Source organism: Pseudophryne corroboree, chromosome 10 (genome assembly GCF_028390025.1).
Source record: "Pseudophryne corroboree isolate aPseCor3 chromosome 10, aPseCor3.hap2, whole genome shotgun sequence".
Taxonomy (NCBI): domain Eukaryota; kingdom Metazoa; phylum Chordata; class Amphibia; order Anura; family Myobatrachidae; genus Pseudophryne; species Pseudophryne corroboree.
The window spans coordinates 258,252,449-258,270,695 of NC_086453.1; the positions used below are offsets into that span (position 1 = coordinate 258,252,449).

General features: G+C 45.7%; 1 protein-coding gene across 3 annotated transcripts in view; it reads right to left on the bottom strand.

Annotated features, from left to right (window-relative positions):
- Positions 1-18,247, bottom strand: part of LOC134966458 (indolethylamine N-methyltransferase-like) — a 250,349-nt gene that overhangs the window by 153,580 nt on the left and 78,522 nt on the right. The window contains exon 1 of one of the 3 annotated variants that reach the window (XM_063943213.1): positions 18,104-18,194. The exons of 1 other annotated variant lie outside the window; for it this stretch is intronic. The gene's annotated coding sequence lies outside the window, so the exon portion shown is untranslated. Of the gene's footprint in view, positions 1-8,436; positions 8,743-18,103; positions 18,195-18,247 lie in introns of those variants that run through there. One more of the 3 variants, XM_063943215.1, reaches the window with a different exon arrangement.

An 18,247-nucleotide genomic window follows, 5' to 3' on the forward strand; every position in this document is an offset into this window, starting at 1 on the left:
ACGGACTGTCTGACGTGCCTACTTGGATGCGGTCACTCATATAATCCTCCACCATTCTTTCAATGGTGACAGAATCATATGCAGTGACAGTAGACAACATGTCAGTAATCGTTGGCAGGTCCTTCAGTCTGGGCCAGATGTCAGCACTCGCTTCAGACTGCTCTGCATCACCGCCAGCGGGTGGGCTCAGAATTCTTAGCCTTTTCCTCGCACCCCCAGTTGCGGGAGTATGTGAAGGAGGAGCTGTTGACGGGTCACGTTCCGCTTGACTTGACAATTTTCTCACCAGCAGGTCTTTGAACCTCTGCAGATTTGTGTCTGCTGGAAAGAGAGATACAACGTAGGTTTTAAATCTAGGATCGAGCACGGTGGCCAAAATGTAGTGCTCTGATTTCAACAGATTGACCACCCGTGAATCCTGGTTAAGCGAATTAAGGGCTCCATCCACAAGTCCCACATGCCTAGCGGAATCGCTCTGTTTTAGCTCCTCCTTCAATGTCTCCAGCTTCTTCTGCAAAAGCCTGATGAGGGGAATGACCTGACTCGGGCTGGCAGTGTCTGAACTGACTTCACGTGTGGCAAGTTCAAAGGGTTGCAGAACCTCGCACAACGTTGAAATCATTCTCCACTGCGCTTGAGTCAGGTGCATTCCCCCTCCCTTGCCTATATCGTGGGCAGATGTCTAGGCTTGAATGGCCTTTTGCTGCTCCTCCATCCTCTGAAGCATATAGAGGGTTGAATTCCACCTCGTTACCACCTCTTGCTTCAGATGATGGCAGGGCAGGTTCAGGACTGTTTGCTGGTGCTCCAGTCTTCGGCACGCGGTGGCTGAATGCCGAAAGTGGCCCGCAATTCTTCGGGCCACCGACAGCATCTCTTGCACGCCCCTGTCGTTTTTTTAAATAATTCTGCACTACCAAATTCAATGTATGTGCAAAACATGGGACGTGCTGGAATTTGCCCAGATGTGATGCACGCACAATATTGGTGGCGTTGTCCGATGTCACAAATCCCCAGGAGAGTCCAATTGGGGTAAGCCATTCTGCGATGATGTTCCTCAGTTTCCGTAAGAGGTTGTCAGCTGTGTACCTCTTATGGAAAGTGGTGATACAAAGCGTAGCCTGCCTAGGAACGAGTTGGCGTTTGCGAGATGCTTCTACTGGTGCCGCCACTGCTGTTCTTGCTGCGGGAGGCAATACATCTACCCAGTGGGCTGTCACAGTCATATAGTCCCAGTGGTGCAAGTAGAAAAAATTACTTACGGGCACTGTGTGTGCGCGCCAAAGGCGCGTGTGCAAAAAAATGGGTGTGACCAAATGCCACATGGGGCGTGGTCAATGAAAATGGGGGCGTGATACACATATGGGGGGAGGGGCAGATACACGTATGACCCCAATAGTGCCAGATACACATTGCCCCACAGTGCCAGATATACATTGCCCCACAGTGCCAGATACACATTGCCTCACTGTGCCAGATACACAAATGCCCCCAGTGTGCCAGATACACAAATGTCCCCAAAGTGCCAGATACACATTGCCTCACAGTGCCAGATACACATTGCCTCACAGTGCCAGATACACAATTGCCCCCAGAGTGCCAGATACACATTGCCCCACAGTGCCAGATACACAAATGCCCCCACTGTGTCAAATATACATTGCCCCCCAGTGCCAGATACAGAAATGCCCCCACAGTGCCAGATACACAAGTATGCCCCCAGTGCCAGATATGCCCCCTGTGCCAGATACAGAAATGCCCCCAGTGCCAGATACACAAGTATGCCCCCATTGCCAGATATGCCCTCAGTGTCAGATATGCCCCAGTGCCAGATACACATGTCTCCGCAGTGCCAGATATGGCCACAGTGCCAGATACACATGTCCCCCCAGTGCCAGATATGCCTCCCAGTGCCAGATATGCCCCCAGTGCCAGATACACATGTCCTTCCAGTGCCAGATATGCCCCCAGTGCCAGATATCCCCCAGTGCCAGGTACACAAGTCCCCCCCAGTGCCAGATATGCTCCCAGTGCCAGATATGCTCCCAGTGCCAGGTATACATGCCCCCCCCCAGTGCCAGATATCCCCCATTGCCAGGTACACAAATCGCCCAGTGCCAGATATGCTCCCAGTGCCAGGTATACATGCCCCCCCAGTGCCAGATATCCCCCAGTGCCAGGTACACAAGTCGCCCAGTGCCAGATATGCTCCCAGTGCCAGGTATACATGCTCCCCCAGTGTCAGATATGCTCCCAGTGCCAGGTATACATGCCCCCCAGTGCCAGATATCCCCCAGTGCCAGATATAACATGCCCCCCCAGTGCCAGATATCCCCCAGTGCCAGGTATAACATGCCCCCCCAGTGCCATATATCCCCCAGTGCCAGGTATAACATGCCACCCCCAGTGCCAGATATGCCCCCAGTGCCAGATATCCCCAGTGCCAGATATGCCCCCAGTGCCAGATATCCCCAGTGCCAGGTATAACATGCCCCCCCAGTGCCAGATATCCCCCCGTGCCAGGTATAACATGCCCCCCCAGTGCCAGATATCCCCCAGTGCCAGGTATAACATGGCCACCCCAGTGCCAGATATGCCCCCAGTGCCAGGTATACATGCCCCCCCCTCCCCTGCTCACAGCTGCCGCTGCTGTCGCCATCCTGTCTGTGTGAGGGAAGGAGAGCACAGCCTGCACCCTCTCCTTCCCCTCAGTCTCTGGCGGGTGTCTCAGTTTAATTCAGCGCCGATCCGTGAGCCAATCAGAGCTCGCACCCGCGAGCTCTGATTGGCTCACGGATCGGCGCTGAATTAAACTGAGACAGCCGCCGGAGACTGAGGGGAAGGAGAGGCGCAGGCTGCGCTCTCCTTCCCTCACATCAGCGGCGGTGCGGCGGGGACGGCGGGGAGCAGCAGAGGGAGGGAGGGAAGAGGAGCGGCGGCCCGTCGGTGTGGGTACGGCGCACCCACGGCTAAATTCTTACGGGTACGCCGTACCCACCCATACCCACACACTTGCACCACTGTATAGTCCTGAGTCTGCCCTGCTCCACTTGTCCACATGTCCGTGGTTAAGTGGACATTGGGTACAACTGCATTTTTTAGGACACTGGTGACTCTTTTTCTGACGTCTGTGTACATTTTCGGTATCGCCTGCCTAGAGAAATGGAACCTAGAGGGTATTTGGTACTGGGGACACAGTACCTCAATCAAGTCTCTAGTTGCCTGTGAATTAATGGTGGATACCGGACACACGTTTCTCACCACCCAGGCTGACAAGACCTGAGTTATCCGCTTTGCAGCAGGATGACTGCTGTGATATTTCATCTTCCTCGCAAAGGACTGTTGGACAGTCAATTGCTTACTGGAAGTAGTACAAGTGGCCTTCCGACTTCCCCTCTGGGATGACAATCGACTCCCAGCAGCAACAACAGCAGCGCCAGCAGCAGTAGGCGTTACACTCAAGGATGCATCGGAGGAATCCCAGGCAGGAGAGGACTCGTCAGACTTGCCAGTGACATGGCCTGCAGGACTATTGGCTTTCCTGTGTAAGGTGGAAATTGACACTGAGGGAGTTGGTGGTGTGGTTTGCTGGAGCTTGGTTACAAGAAGAAGGGATTTAGTGGTCAGTGGACTGCTTCCACTGTCACACAAAGTTTTTGAACTTGTCACTGACTTCTGATGAATGCGGTCCAGGTGACGTATAAGGGAGGATGTTCCTAGGTGGTTAACGTCCTTACCCCTACTTATTACAGCTTGACAAAGGCAACACACGGCTTGACACCTGTTGTCCGCATTTGTGATTAAATAATTCCACACCGAAGAGGTGATTTTTTTTGTATTTTGACCAGGCATGTCAATGGCCATATTCGTCCCACGGACAACAGGTGTCTCCCCGGGTGCCTGACTTAAACAAACCACCTCACCACCAGAATCCTCCTTGTCAATTTCCTCCCCAGTGCCAGCAACACCCATATCCTCATCCTGGTGTACTTCAACAGTGACATCTTCAATTTGACTATCAGGAACTGGACTGCGGGTGCTCCTTCCAGCACTTGCAGGGGGGGTGCAAATGGTGGAAGGCGCAACCTCTTCCCGTCCAGTGTTGGGAAGGTCAGGCATCGCAACCGACACAATTGGACTCTCCTTTGGGATTTGTGATTTAGAAGAATGCACAGTTCTTTGCTGTGCTTTTGCCAGCTTAAGTCTTTTAATTTTTCTAGCAAGAGGATGAGTGCTTCCATCCTCATGTGAATCTGAACCACTAGCCATGTACATAGGCCAGGGCCTCAGCCGTTCCTTGCCACTCCGTGTCGTAAATGGCATATTGGCAAGTTTACGCTTCTCATCAGACGCTTTTAATTTTGATTTTTGGGTCATTTTACTGAACTTTTGTTTTTTGGATTTTACATGCTCTCTACTATGACATTGGGCATCGGCCTTTGCAGACAACGTTGATGGCATTTCATCGTCTCGGCCATGACTAGTGGCAGCAGCTTCAGCACGAGGTGGTAGTGGATCTTGATCTTTCCCTATTTTAACCTCCACATTTTTGTTCTCCATTTCTTTATGTGTGGAATTATATGCCAGTATCAATAGCAATGGCCTACTACTATATATACTGCGTACAACTGAACTGCGCCAAAGGTATGGATGGATAGTATACTTGACGACACAGAGGTAGGTAGAGCAGTGGCCTTCCGTACCGTACTGCTATATATACTGGTGGTCACTGTCAGCAAACTGCAAAATTAAAATGCACCACAGGTATAGAATCTAGATGGATAGTATACTTGACGACACAGAGGTAGGTAGAGCAGTGGCCTTCCGTACCATACTGCTATATATACTGGTGGTCACTGTCAGCAAACTGCAAAACTAAAATGCACCACAGGTAAAGAATCTAGATGGATAGTATACTTGACGACACAGACGTAGGTAGAGCAGTGGCCTTCCGTACCATACTGCTATATATACTGGTGGTCACTGTCAGCAAACTGCAAAACTAAAATGCACCACAGGTATAGAATCTAGATGGATAGTATACTTGATGACACAGAGGTAGGTAGAGCAGTGGCCTTCCATACCGTACTGCTATATATACTGGTGGTCACTGTCAGCAAACTGCAAAACTAAAATGCACCACAGGTATAGTATCTAGATGGATAGTATACTTGACAACACAGAGGTAGGTAGAGCAGTGGCCTTCCGTACCGTACTGCTATATATACTGGTGGTCACTGTCAGCAAACTGCAAAACTGAAATGCACCACAGGTGTAGAATCTAGATGGATAGTACACTTGACGACACAGAGGTAGGTAGAGCAGTGGCCTTCCGTACCGTACTGCTATATATACTGGTGGTCACTGTCAGCAAACTGCACAACTAAAATGCACCACAGGTATAGAATCTAGATAAATAGTATACTTGACGACACAGAGGTAGGTAGAGCAGTGGCATTCCGTACCGTACTGCATACTGGTGGTCACGGTCAGCACACTGCAAACCTAAAATACACCACAGGTATAGAATATAGATGGATAGTATACTTGATGACACAGAGGTAGGTAGAGCAGTGGCCTTCCGTACCGTACTGCTATATATACTGGTGGTCACTGTCAGCAAACTGCAAAACTAAAATGCACCACAGGTATAGAATCTAGATGGATAGTATACTTGATGACACAGAGGTAGGTAGAGCAGTGGCCTTCCGTACCGTACTGCTATATATACTGGTGGTCACTGTCAGCAAACTGCAAAACTAAAATGCACACAGGTATAGAATCTAGATGGATAGTATACTTGACGACACAGAGGTAGGTAGAGCAGTGGCCTTCCGTACCGTACTGCATACTGGTGGTCACTGTCAGCAAACTGCAAAACTAAAATGCACCACAGGTATAGAATCTAGATGGATAGTATACTTGATGACACAGAGGTAGGTAGAGCAGTGGCCTTCCGTACCGTACTGCTATATATACTGGTGGTCACTGTCAGCAAACTGCAAAACTAAAATGCACCACAGATATAGAATCTAGATGGATAGTATACTTGATGACACAGAGGTAGGTAGAGCAGTGGCCTTCCGTACCGTACTGCTATATATACTGGTGGTCACTGTCAGCAAACTGCAAAACTAAAATGCACCACAGGTATAGATTCTAGATGGATAGTATACTTGACGACACAGAGGTAGGTAGAGCAGTGGCCTTCCGTACCGTACTGCTATATATACTGGTGGTCACTGTCAGCAAACTGCACAACTAAAATGCACCACAGGTATAGAATCTAGATGGATAGTATACTTGACGACACAGAGGTAGGTAGAGCAGTGGCCTTCCGTACCATACTGCTATATATACTGGTGGTCACTGTCAGCAAACTGCAAAACTAAAATGCACCACAGGTATAGAATCTAGATAAATAGTATACTTGATGACACAGAGGTAGGTAGAGCAGTGGCCTTCCGTACCGTACTGCTATATATACTGGTGGTCACTGTCAGCAAACTGCAAAACTAAAATGCACCACAGGTAGAGAATCTAGATGGATAGTATACTTGACGACACAGAGGTAGGTAGAGCAGTGGCCTTCCGTACCGTACTGCTATATATACTGGTGGTCACTGTCAGCAAACTGCAAAACTAAAATGCACCACAGGTATAGAATCTAGATGGATAGTATACTTGACTACACCGAGGTAGGTAGAGCAGTGGCCTTCCGTACCGTACTGCTATATATACTGGTGGTCACTGTCAGCAAACTGCAAAACTAAAATGCACCACAGGTGTAGAATCTAGATGGATAGTATACTTGACGACACAGAGGTAGGTAGAGCAGTGGCCTTCCGTACCGTACTGCTATATATACTGGTGGTCACTGTCAGCAAACTGCAAAACTAAAATGCACCACAGGTATAGAATGTAGATGGATAGTATACTTAATGACGACACAGAGGTAGATAGAGCAGTGGCCTTCCGTACCGTACTGCTATATATACTGGTGGTCACTGTCAGCAAACTGCAAAACTATAATGCACCACAGGTATAGAATCTAGATGGATAGTATACTTGACGACACAGAGGTAGGTAGAGCAGTGGCCTTCCGTACCGTACTGCTATATATACTGGTGGTCACTGTCAGCAAATTGCAAAACTAAAATGCACCACAGGTATAGAATCTAGATGGATAGTATACTTGACGACACAGAGGTAGGTAGAGCATTGGCCTTCCTTACCGTACTGCTTTATATACTGGTGGTCAGTGTCAGCAAAACTCTGCACTGTACTCCTCCTATATAATACTGCTGGTCCCCAGTCCCCACAATAAAGCAGTGTGAGCACAGATATATGAAGCACACTGAGCAGAGATATGGAGCGTTTTTCAGACAGAGAACGGATAAAACTGGTGGTCACTGATCAGCAAAACTCTGCACTGTACTCCTCCTATATAAGTGACTGTAGTACTGGTCGCACAGGTTAATGACTATTGTGAGAATGACCCCTATTTATATTATCCAAAACACGTCTGTGTTATTCAGTGGCGGAACTAGCGAGCGGTGGGCCCAGGTGCAACAAAATGCTTTGGGCCCCCCTCTCATCCCGTCCAAGATTATATATATATATATATATATATATACATATACACACACACACACACAGTGGTGCAAGTAAAAAAAATTTTTTAGTTGTGCTGTGCGCGCGCACAAAAAATGGGTGTGGCCATTGAAAGTGGGGGCGTAATACACATATGACCCAAATAGTGCAGTGCCAGATACACATATGCCCCCACAGTGTCAGATATGCCCCCACAGTGCCAGATACACATATGCCCCCACAGTGGCAGAAATGCCCCAACAGTGACAGATATACATATGCCCCCACACTGCCAGATATGCACCCATGGTGCTAGATATGCCCCCACAGTGCCAGATACACATATGCCCCCACAGTGCCAGATATGCACCCACGGTGCTAGATGTGCCCCCACAGTGCCAGATACACATATGCCCCCACAGTGCCAGAAATGCCCCCACAGTGCCAGATGCACATATGCCCCCACAGTGCCAGATATGCACCCACGGTGCTAGATATGCCCCCACACTGCCTGATACACATGTGACCCCGCAGTGCCAGATATGCCCCCACATTGCCAAATACACATGCCCCCACAGTGCTAGTGACTAAAGACTGAATAAAAACCACGGTACTTTACTTCCAGACTATGAGTGTTGTTCTGCAGGAGAGGGACAGCAGTACACACGCTGGACAATACAATACTAGGTCAGCAGTAGGCATGTGTAATTTAATATTAGAATGCATTTATGTGGCAGTGATGAGAGAGGGAGAGAAAACTACAGTAGCTACAACATGTCCATCTACACTAACTGCAGCTGAGCTCCGTGAATGTAACTTTCAGCCCCCTCCCGCACTTTGTACCTGGCCTTTGTGCAGGAGCTATGTGCCTTAGACGGAGCGCTGCCTGCAGTCCACATGCCGAATTCTTCATCGCTGCCAGGCACGCGACCCCTGATCACAACACAGCGGCAGCCTCATCAAGCACAACGGCTGAACAGGGCTGTATAGATAAGGGCAGATCTTTTAACCTGTTCAGTACAGGATCGCTGCCCTTTCCCTTATCTGTACAGCCCCATTCAGCGGAGAGCTGTGATAAAGGAGTCAGACGGACTGTGTGCTAGGGGAGCGAATGCTCCAATCACCCCCGCTGGATCTGCCACTGGCCCACGCAGTGGATTGAGAGCAGGACTTCCGTACATAGCTGTGTGAAAAAAATCCCTTAAAATGCCCGCCGCCGGGGAGACAGGCGCTAGAGGTCAAATGTGACTTCTAGCGTCTGTCTCCGCCTTGGCGGCGGACATTTTTGGTAGGGTTTATTTCATTGCAAAGTACGGAAACGCTGCCTCAGCACCCAGCGCATCTCAATTCACTCACCTCGGGGGCTGCGGCGGCTGAAATCAGCGCCTATGCTTTGGGCCCCTTGACAGAGGCGGGCCCCAGTGCAAGGCACTGCTTGCACTGGCGGTAGTTCCGCCTCTGGTGTTATTCATAACCATTTAGGGGGTGCTACCACAGGCAAAATAAATCTGCAAGGGGTTCCTGTCTATAGACAGATAGTTAAAAGATAGACAGTCATTAGTTAGACATTTTATGGTCGACAGTCAAAAGTCAGACAGGGTCAAATGTCAGACAAGGTCAAAAGTCAGACAAGGTCAAAAGTTAGACAAGGTCAAAAGTCAGACAGGGTCAAAAGTCAGACAGTCAAAAGTCAGACAGGGTCAAAAGTCAGACAGTCAAAAGTCAGACAGGGTGATCATCATCATCAGATGAAGCGAACAGCGAAGCGTGCGTCAGGCAATCTGCGCACTTTAGATAGTCACCGGACAATGTTAGATTAGGAAGGATTATAATCGAGTGAAGAGTGTTTTATCCCATGCAAGCTGCGGGGATATGAACAGGAAACAGTTTAACTAGAAACTAATGTTAGACTCTATTGTGTATATTGAAACACACTGTGTATAGCGAATGATATGTGTAAAGTGTTCTTTAAAGACGCAGTACTCAGTTCTGATATGAACAACATCGGACACCCGATGTACAAATATATATATTGAAAAGTGCCAAATAAAGGACTGAATACATATTAGGACATCAGTGACATGGTTCACATTTATAATGATCTCCCAACTGCTATATAATTATTAAGCTTGTGAAATCCTTTTCATAATTATCACATTAAATGTCTAAAACTGTGTAATTTTGGGTGCTTGATACATCAAGGTATCAGAATGTATTTATAAAGGCTTAATCTATTATTGCACTTCTCTGGGACATCCAAATAGAGGAATGAACAGTGCACAGATTATAAAATCAGTATATATATATATATATATCGAACAAATAGACACGGGGGCGCTCAGATGTCACAGTGCACTACCAGTGATGCATACAAAGTCAAGTGTATACTACGATATGTGACACTTCCTCTAAAGTGAGAGTGGCTGCAACCTTAAACAATAAATATGTGCTTGGAAAACACATAAATGGAGATTTTTTGGGAAGTGAAGAAAAGGGTGCCTACTAGTGTCTAATAAGATTATGTAAAAAAGAACTGGTGTGATTGAGAACAGGACGCTACTTATCTGGCATAAACAGACTTTTGCTTCAGTCATAGGACCAGTATGGGTACATGAAACAAGAAGAACAAGATAACATAGCGCGTACTGTTTTTACGCAATTTTCAACCTACAGATCAAATGAACCAATTATGTGTTATAAAAAACTTTCTGGGTAAAAGCAAATCCCACAATTTAAAATCCACAGCCAGGGATTTTTTTTAAAGTTTTTCACAATATTTAATAAAACACATAAAACATATAAAGTAGAAGTAATGCGAGCGTACAAGATAAAAATGAATGACAAGCTTATCTGTCTATATCAGGAATGGGATACATCAGGTTTTCCATAAACATCCAAGATAGATAGTAAAAATTCAAACGTACAAAAAATAAATATTAAAACAGCTTATCTGCCCATAGGGGAAGTTCAGGTGCATCAGTCCCAACGCGTTTCGTCCTTAATTAGACTTCATCATGGGGATCATGATGAAGTCTAATTAAGGACGAAACGTTGGTTCATTTGATCTGTAGGTTGAAAATTGCGTAAAAACAGTACGCGCTATCTTATCTTGTTCTTCTTGTTTCATGTACCCATACTGGTCCTTTGACTGAAGCAAAAGTCTGTTTATGCCAGATAAGTAGCGTCCTGTTCTCAATCACACCAGTTCTTTTTTACATAATCTTATTAGACACTAGTAGGCGCCCTTTTCTTCACTTCCCAAAAAAAAAAAATATATATATATATATATATATATATATAGATGAGAACAAAGTGAGCCTGCACTATCTCCTGCTCCAATAGAGAGAGACCAAACCCTGAATGATCTCATATGGATTATTCAATAATATAAATAGTATAGCCATACAGCGATTCTGAGAGATAAAGTGTTAAGAAATTAATATTGTGACAAGGGACTACTGATTATTTATTATCAACAGCGACGTTAGCTGTAAAGAAGTCCTTTATTTTGTCACAATAAAACCAAGATAAGATTATTACGTATTAACAGCCAAAAGATATAAGGCTGCCAGAGTTCAATCTGTGAATTGACATCTGCTGTTTCTCTCTTATGTGATACAATTGTATCATTATGTTTATGGTTTTCTTATAGTGGATGTAACAACATTTAAGGAGTTCAGGAGGGCACTCAGATGCTTCTGAGATATATTTGAAGCTTAGCCAGAGTTCTGTTACCATCCCTGTGATACAATTAAAACACAGTATACAACATTGGGAGATCATTTTATTAAGTTTATCTATTACTAGACACAGCAAATCATTAGAGTATTACCATTATTATATTAGAGCACACACCATGAAATCTGGAGTCCTGTTTCCCTAACGGTCTCATATCATGAATCCTGGGAGGGATTAGAAAATCTGAGACATTTATTTAAGGAGTTCCTTTACAGCTAGCAGAAATATAGCTATATAGGAAATATATATTCCTGACATACTCTTCATTATCCTGAAACCTTATGAACAATTTAGGAGTCATATGGGTGACATCTAGTGCGCAGCTCTTTTAATTTTAATCACGATTTCTTTCTTATTCTCACTACTTCATTTTTCCTTTTAATATTCGCTGGTTTTACTATATATTACAATAAAAGTTATATTTTAATAAAAGACTGTGTGCACCACTTTAGGGCATTTCGAACCCTTTCCCTTTCTCTCTCTCCTCCTATATAATACAGCTGCTCCCCAGTCCCCACAATTAAGCAATAAGCACAAATATTTGCAGCAACATTAATAAACGGAGAGGACGCCAGCCACGTCCTCTCCCTAACATTTCCAATGCACGAGTGAAAATGGCGGCGACGCGCAGCTCCTTATATAGAATACGAATCTCGCGAGAATCCGACCGCGGGATGATGACGTTCGTGCGCGCTCAGGTTAACCGAGCCATACGGGAGAATCCGAGTATGCCTCGGACCCGTGTAAAATGGGTGAAGTTCAGGGGGGTTCGGTTTCCCAGGAACCGAACCCGCTCATCACTACTATTGTGTACTTTATATAGTGCATTCCTGTTATTAATCTGGTACATTATCCAGGGCCGCAACTAGGAAGGGGGGCTAGGGGGGCGCAAGCCCCAGGCACCGGACTCTAGGGGGCGACTTAAAGCTTAATTAAAACTTCTGCTCCACTTTCTGTCCGCCCGCTGGTAATCACGGACGAGAGGAGCTGTGCACATACAAGCTACAGTTGCACATTGACAGACTACGGAGTTGTCAGCATGCCACGCCTCCCTCCCTCCACCCGCCGGCCGGGACCCTACACTTCCAGCCAGAGACCACGCTGACTACGGAGACTCCAATCCCTCCCCCCACACACACACGCTGGCTGGGAATCTGCACTTCAGGCTGGCTCTGCACGTCCATCAGATAGGTGCAGTCAGCCCACACACTGCAGCCAGATAAGGGACTTTATTATCACCTCACTGTCCCTGAGGTCAGTCAAGCATCAAGCTGCTGCCATTAACTGTTGCATTACATTTTATGGGGACACTGTGTATGGTATAAGTTGGGGACACTATGGCATAATATTGGGATGCTGTGTGGCATATGTGGGGACACTGTGTTCCATAATATGGGGATGCTGTGTGGCATTATATGTGGGGACACTGTGCGGCATTATATGTGGGGACACTGTGTGACATTATATATGGGGACACTGTGCGGAATTATATGTGGAGACACTGTTTGACATTATATGGGAACGCTGTGTGACATAATGTGGGGACACTGTGGCATTATGTGGGGACACTGTGTGCCATAATATGGGAATGCTGTGTGGCATTATATGTGGGGACACTGTGCGGCATTATATGTGATGACACTGTGTGACATTATATGGGGACGCTGTGTGACATAATTTGGGGACACTGTGGCATTATGTGGGGACACTGTGTGCCATAAGTTGGGGAAGCTGTGTGGCATAATGTAGGGACACTGTGTGGCATTGTATAGGAACGTTCTGTGCCATAATGTGGGGTCACTGTGTGCCATAATGTAGGGACGCTGTGTGGCATAATGTGGGGATGTTGTGTGCTATAATGTGGGGACACTGTGTGGTATTATATGGGTACGCTATGTGCAATAATATGGGGATGCTGTGTGCCATTATATGGGGACGTTGTGTGCCATAAAGTGGGGACACTGTCTGTATAATGTGGGGGGGGCCTTTTGTGGGATATTATGTGGGAACACTGGCATAATATTGGCATAATATTGGGACACTATGGCATAATATAGGGACACTGTGATGTATGGGGTACCCTATGTGGCATAATGTATTATTTCATGAAAAGTCACAGTCTGTAGTTATGCCGCGGGGGGGGGATTCCAAGTTACTGCCTAGCCCCGGGTAACAAAAATCCTAGTTTCGGCCCTGCATTATCATGCATGCACTAGCGATAGTTACTATATAAATATATCAAGGGGCCCAGTCCGTGCACTCTCTAATGGTTAGAATGTATACAAGAGAAAGGTCGCACTAGTCATCTAATATTATAGAAAAAGGCCCCCTCAAATTCCAGATAATGTATAAATTAGTGATGAACTTCACCCATTTTACACGGGTCTGAGGCAGACTCGTATCCTCCCGCCTTGCTCGGTTAACCCGAGCGCACCCGAACGTCATCATCCCGTGGTCGGATTCTCGCGAGATTCATATTCTATATAAGGAGCCGGGCGTCGCCGCCATTTTTCACTCGTGCATTGGAGATGATCGTGAGAGGATGTGGCTGGCGTCCTCTCAGTTTCTATGTTCAGTGGGCTGCAAATTGTGCTGCAAATATCTGTGCTCAGTGTGCTGCAAATATCTGTGCTCAGTGTGCTACAAGTGCAAATATCTACGTTCTCTGCCTGAAAAACGCTCCATATCTGACTGTGCTCAGTGTGCTGCAAATATCTGTGCTCAGTGTGCTAATTGCTTTATTGTGGGGACTGGGGACCAGCAGTATTATATAGTAGGAGGACAGTGCAGAGTTTTGCTGACCAGTGACCACCAGTATTATACGTTCTCTGCCTGAAAAACGCTCCATATCTGTGAAGCATTGTAGTATATAGTAGGAGGACAGTGCAGAATTTTGCTGACCACCAGTATAACTATATATATAGCAGTACGGTACAGTAGTCCACTGCTCTACCTACCTCTGTATCGTCAAGTATACTATCCATCCATACCAGTGGTGCATTTCAGTTTTGCACAGTTTACTGACCACCAGTATATACTATATAGCAGTACGGTACAGAAGGCCACTGCTCTACCTACCTCTGTGTCGTCAAGTGCTCTACCTACCTCTGTGTCGTCAAGTATACTATCTATCCATACCTCTGGTGCATTTCAGTTTTGCACAGTTTGCTGACCACCAGTATAACTATATATATAGCAGTACGGTACAGTAGTCCACTGCTCTACCTACCTCTGTGTCGTCAAGTTTACTATCCATCCATACCTGTGGTGCATTTCAGTTTTGCACAGTTTGCTGACCACCAGTATATAATATATAGCAGTACGGTACAGTAGGCCACTGCTCTACCTACCTCTGTGTCATCAAGTATACTATCCATCCATACCTGTGGTGCATTTCAGTTTTGTACAGTTTGCTGACCACCAGTATATAATATATAGCAGTACGGTACAGTAGGCCACTGCTCTACCTACCTCTGTGTCGTCAAGTATACTATCCATCCATACCTGTGGTGCATTTCAGTTTTGCAGTTTGCTGACCACCAGTATATACTATATAGTAGTACGGTACAGGATGCCACTGCTCTACCTACCTCTGTGTCGTCAATTATACTATCCATCCATACCTGTGGTGCATTTCAGTTTTGCACAGTTTGCTGACCACCAGTATATACTATAAAGCAGTACGGTACAGGATGCCACTGCTCTACCTACCTCTGTGTCATCAAGTATACTATCCATCCATACCTGTGGTGCATTTCAGTTTTGCACAGTTTGCTGACCACCAGTATATAATAAATATCAGTACGGTACAGTAGGCCACGGCTCTACCTACCTCTGTGTCGTCAAGTATACTATCCATCCATACCTGTGGTGCATTTCAGTTTTGCACAGTTTGCTGACCACCAGTATATACTATATAGCAGTACGGTAATTTAGGCCACTGCTCTACCTACCTCTGTGTCGTCAAGTATACTATCCATCCATACCTGTGGTGCATTTCAGTTTTGCACAGTTTGCTGACCACCAGTATATACTATATAGCAGTACGGTACAGTAGTCCACTGCTCTACCTACCTCTGTGTTGTCAAGTATACTATCCATCCATACCTGTGGTGCATTTCAGTTTTGCACAGTTTGCTGACCAACAGTATATACTATATAGCAGTACGGTACAGAAGACCACTGCTCTACCTACCTCTGTGTCGTCAAGTATACTATCCATCCATACCTGTGGTGCATTTCAGTTTTGCACAGTTTGCTGACCACCAGTATATACTATATAGCAGTACGGTACAGTAGTCCACTGCTCTACTTACCTCTGTGTTGTCAAGTATACTATCCATCCATACCTGTGGTGCATTTCAGTTTTGCACAGTTTGCTGACCAACAGTATATACTATATAGCAGTACGGTACAGAAGGCCACTGCTCTACCTACCTCTGTGTCGTCAAGTATACTATCCATCCATACCTGTGGTGCATTTCAGTTGTGCGCAGTATATATAGTAGTAGGCCATTGCTATTGATATATTACTGGCATATAATTCCACACATTAAAAAATGGAGAACAAAAATGTGGAGGGTAAAATAGGGAAAGATCAAGATACACTTCCACCTCGTGCTGAAGCTGCTGCCACTAGTTATGGCCGAGACGATGAAATGCCATCAACGTCATCTGCCAAGGCCGATGCCCAATGTCATAGTAGAGAGCATGTAAAATCCAAAAAAATAAAGCTCAGTTAAATGACTCAAAAATCTAAATCAAAATCGTCTGAGAAGAAGTGTAAACTTGCCAATGTGACATTTACGACACGGAGTGGCAAGGAACGGCTGAGGGCCTGGCCTATGTTCAAGGCTAGTGGTTCAGCTTCACTTGAGGATGTAAGCACTCATCCTCCTGCTAGAAAACTTAAAAGAGTTAAGATGGCAAAAGCACAGCAAAGAACTGTGCGTTCTTCTAAATCACAAATCCCCAAGGAGAATCCAATTGTGTCAGTTGTGATGCCTGCACCTCTTTTTTCTTTCATTTTTCTTTGCATCATGTGCTGCTTGGGGACTATTTTTGGAAGTGCCATCCTGTCTGACACTGCAGTGCCACTCCTAGATGGGCCAGGTGTTTGTGTCGGCAACTTGTGTCGCTTAGCTTAGTCACACAGCTACCTCATTGCGCCTCTTTTTTTCTTTGCATCATGTGCTGTTTGGGGACTATTTTTTTGAAGTGCCATCCTGTCTGACACTGCAGTGCCACTCCTAGATGGGCCAGGTGTTTGTGTCGGCCACTTGTGTCGCTTAGCTTAGTCATCCAGCTACCTCATTGCGCCTCTTTTTTTCTTTGCATCATGTGCTGTTTGGGGACTATATTTTTAATCTGCCATCCTGTCTGACACTGCAGTGCCACTCCTAGATGGGCCAGGTGTTTGTGTCGGCCACTTGGGTCGCTTAGCTTAGCCATCCAGCGACCTTGGTGCACCTCTTTTTTTCTTTGCATCATGTGCTGTTTGGGGACTATTTTTTAAATCTGCCATCCTGTCTGACACTGCAGTGCCACTCCTAGATGGGCCAGGTGTTTGTGTCGGCCGCTTGGGTCGCTTAGCTTAGCCATCCAGCGACCTTGGTGCACCTCTTTTTTTCTTTGCATCATGTGCTGTTTGGGGACTATTTTTTAAATCTGCCATCCTGTCTGACACTGCAGTGCCACTCCTAGATGGGCCAGGTGTTTGTGTCGGCCACTTGGGTCGCTTAGCTTAGTCACACAGCTACCTCATTGCGCCTCTTTTTTTCTTTGCATCATGTGCTGTTTGGGGACTATTTTTTTGAAGTGCCATCCTGTCTGACACTGCAGTGCCACTCCTAGATGGGCCAGGTGTTTGTGTCGGCCACTTGGGTCGCTTAGCTTAGTCATCCAGCGACCTCGGTGCAAATTTTAGGACTAAAAATAATATTGTGAGGTGTTCAGAATAGACTGAAAATGAGTGGAAATTATGGTTATTGAGGTTAATAATACTATGGGATCAAAATGACCCCCAAATTCTATGATGTAAGCTGTTTTTGAGGGGTTTTTTGTAAAAAAAACACCCGAATCCAAAACACACCCGAATCCGACAAAAAATTTTCAGGGAGGTTTTGCCAAAACGCGTCCGAATCCAAAACAAGGCCGCGGAACCGAATCCAAAACCAAAACACAAAACCCGAAAAATTTCCGGTGCACATCACTAGTATAAATATAAATATTCTGTGTAGGGGGGTGCTACCTAGGCAACGTAAAGGTCAATTACACATACAGAGAGAAAGGGAGAAATTTGCCTTATAGTGGTGCACATTGGTACCTATAAAACATAACTTTTATTTCATATGGTGTATAAAAATTTGTGAACTATAGGCTAAAAGATACATCTAAGTGAAAAGATTAGGAAAAGTGTTTAAAATATGACTCCCCACACACAGGGTGTCCGCTAAGTGCAGAAACTGGTATATTAGGTACAGTATATCACCAGGTAAATGCCTTTATATGTTTCTTAACAATAAATGCCATGCAGTATCAACCTTATTTGTGTGTTTGTCTTTATTCTACTGTATTGCCATGCTGGCCCTTAATAGACACATAAAAAGCAGCAATGTGTATTCAGTTTGATATCTATCTGATAATATTTATATCTCTCACAATGCACTATGTGTGTCTTATTATTTATCAGCAAAGGACAGAATAGTATGCTAGGAAATAATCCTACACCGCCTCCTCCTTTGGTATAGCTGTCATATATTTCTTATCTTACCTCTGGTATGAGTAGTTCACTTGTATGAAGTCAGCAATAAACTTCCTCCTGACTGAAGAAGCTGAGCGACCTGGCTCAGGGAAACGCGTTAAGGCACTGCTGTGGAATCCCAACCTTTGTCCAGTTTGATCCAGATAAGGACTC